The 3,285-nt window shown below is 40.9% G+C and overlaps 1 pseudogene; it reads right to left on the reverse strand.

The window, feature by feature from the left end:
* Window positions 1-2,525: 2,525 nt before the first annotated feature.
* Window positions 2,526-2,745, reverse strand: LOC110323967 (annotated as a pseudogene).
* Between the last annotated feature and the right edge of the window lie 540 nt (window positions 2,746-3,285).

Raw genomic sequence — 3,285 nt, forward strand, 5'->3', positions numbered from 1 at the left:
GATGGTGGAGGTGAATCGAGGAGGAGATATGGAAAGGAGTTGGGGTGGGGGTAATAGGAACAAAATACATTGTATGAAATTTCTAAGAACCAATAAATTTTTTAACACATGATAACTATTTTAAAGGCCAGAAGATAAGCCAGGTGGTGGTAGTGCACACCTTTAATCTTAAGAGGCAGACGGATCTTTATGAGTTTGAGACCAGCCTGGTCTACAAAGTGAGTACTAGGACAGCAGGGCTATAGAAAGAAACCCTCTCTCAGAGGAAAACAAACAAACAAATGAGATCAGAAGGTATACACCAGTTATGGGGTATGGTGTGACCACAACAACACTAGCATTCAAGAGGTTGAAGTAAGAAGCGCACAAGTTTAAAGCCAGCCTAGGCTACATAAAGAGACCCTGTCTCAAAAATGTTGCAAGCATACAACAGAAACAGAAAGGTAGCAGATTCGAAGGGTGTGTTGGTTCTGTTTTGTAGAGAGAAAGGATAGTGTTCAGCTTAGAGAGAACACTCTTGTAGTCTCAAGATTCCATTTCCTGTAACTTCAGCGTTCAAGCCTATGTGACTTGGCCCATTGTCAGGGCACTGCACACACTGCTTGAGATGCTATTTGCAAAAATAGCTAGCTGTATCTGGCTTCCTGGTGACATATTCCCACATAGTAAAAGGAATCAGAATAAATGGTATTAGTGGCAAATCAGTATGGTCTTCAGTAAAGAGGTTCTTCCTGGGAGATGAGGCTGTGAGAGAAATATTCTCTACAGGCTATGGAACTGATCCAAGGCTACCATCCGATACTTTGAAATCCATCAGTGCTATGTAGAAAGGCCACACCTACCATAGTCCCGCAATGGCTCAGCTTGGCCAGGATAGCTTAGTATGTAGTTCCTGACAGATACAAGAAAGAGACTCCTCTATTGGCTGTCTCTAACTCAAGATTGTCTACCCTTGCTAAACACACTTTGGACTACAAAGCATCTATGAGTCTTCCACACGTCTTTCCTACCTGGCTCCATTCAGGTAATACCGTCATCATAATATCTCAGCTCTTCCAGCCTTTGTTAGCATTCACTCCATTGTCTTTCATAAGTAACCACCCTAATAAAATCCTAGGCACATGGATTATGCAAGATCCAGAGTAACATGATAAAATAAAAAGGCACCATTTTTAACAAACGTTCCTATGCCTTTATATAATAAGTTATCCAAAAAAAAAAAGAAAGAAAGAAAGAAAGAAAGAAAGAAAGAAAGAAAGAAAGAAAGAAAGAAAGAAAGAAGAGAAATTGATTCCCACTGTTTCAAAGAGGAAATGGGTTGAGTATGTTAGAGCCAAGATTAATTATCTTGGTGTTCAACATTTTTTCCTTTCTTCCAAGGTTACTGTACATTCAAAAATATAATGACTTTTATTTCCATTATTATCAGTTTCAGCATTATCTACAACTTATAAAGCAGGCCCTGTTTAAATACATTACACAGATTTAATTATTGAGCTGATCTCCACCATAAGACAAAAAGAGAGGCATTGTTCTGTTGCATGTGGAAGAAGTCGCCTCGAGGGGCAGCCTAACACGCCATAGTCACTCATGTAGTGTACTAAAGAGGCAGGAGCAGTCCTCTGACTCTTACCGTGCTGCCACTATCATCAAGAGTACATATCAAATGTATTTACAATACTTTACCAAGAGCCCCTCAGTTAGGAAGTGAGACAGCTCTTCTCCTGCAAGTCCCATTCAGGTCAATAGAGAAAAGAAGTCCAGGGCTGACAGGCAGACCAGAGCTGACAGACCCTTCTTAAGACACAGAAAAGATTACCAGATTTTTCAAACACTCCATTTTATTATGAAGCCATCCTTTCAAATTAAGACACAGAAATTGCTTTCATTTTTGAAACAGCTAAAAAAAAAAAAAAATGGGAAATTTGTATTGAGAGACTACACATACTAATTTTTTTTTTTTTTTAGTTTTTTAAGACAGGGTTTCTCTATGTAGCCTTGGCTGTCCTGGAACTCACTCTGTAGACCAGGCAGGCCTCGAACTCAGAAATCTGCCTGCCTCTGCCTCCCGAGTGCTGGGATTAAAGGTGTGTGCCACCACGCCCGGCTACCACATACTAATTTCTTTTCTGACCTACTTAGCCAACAGTTATTAAAACAGGTGCTAGGGAATCAATTAAAGAGAAGTGTGATATTCCAAATAATCATGAAAGCATAACATTTTCAACATTTTTATATAGGCTCTTTTTTAATTAAATTTATTTCTTTTTTTTTCCATTGCATTATTTACTTTATTCATTTTTTTTTACAAAAGTTTATTACAATGTACAATGGGCTCCAGGATAACACTTCATTCTAGCTATTAGGTGGCAAAGATGTCATGACAGGGAATCCAGATGCTTGACAGGTTACAGGATAACATTTCATTCTAGCTGTAGGTGGCAAAGATGTTATGGCAGGGAATCCAGATGTTTAAATAGGAATGGAAGAGGAGGGTCACCATCACCCCAGATGTGAGGAACAGCTTACCTTTTGCCAGATTTCTTAATCCCACCTGTGGCCAGGGGGCCCTTCCCCGAGGCCTTGGCTTTTAGTTCCTCGAGTTTCTTCTGTTCCTCCTTTTGTTTCTGCTTGAAGGCCTTATCTTCCTCGTCTATCTCCTTGGCCTGCTTCTTGGGCTGTTTCAGGGGCTTCTTTTTGCCACCTTCCCGGCCCGACATGGCGCCTCCAGCCCCTTCACCAGACCCTGATCCTATCTAAATTTATTTCTTTATAGCAAACACTGTTCCCTCCCAGCCCCCCACACACACACCGAAAAAGGTTCACCTCACCCCCTCCCCTTCTGACTCAATGGGAGAACACTTGTCCAGCATGTCATGGGTGGTGGATTCAGTCCTCTGCATTCTGTGGCTAACAGTGTCTGCCACCAAGTTTGTCACCCTGAGTTTGATCCCAGGGATCCAAAGAATGGAGGGAGAAAACTAACTGTACAGTGTTGTCTGTTGATTGACCTCCACGCGCATGTCTTGGTACACAGTCCTGCCTGAGTGCCTGCATGCCTGCATTTGTGCACACATGTACATGCACACACACACACACACACACACACACACGCATATGCACTCGCATGTACACACACATGATAAATGAATGCAATTTTAAATTTGAAAAAAAAAAGAAAGGAAAAAAGAAGGTCAGTGATCTTTAAGAGAAAACAGAATTCTAGCCATCTAGTAGATATTTTTGGATGTAGAAAGACACACATACATATTAACTAAATTCTAA

Source organism: Mus pahari, chromosome 6 (genome assembly GCF_900095145.1).
Source record: "Mus pahari chromosome 6, PAHARI_EIJ_v1.1, whole genome shotgun sequence".
Lineage (NCBI taxonomy): Eukaryota > Metazoa > Chordata > Mammalia > Rodentia > Muridae > Mus > Mus pahari.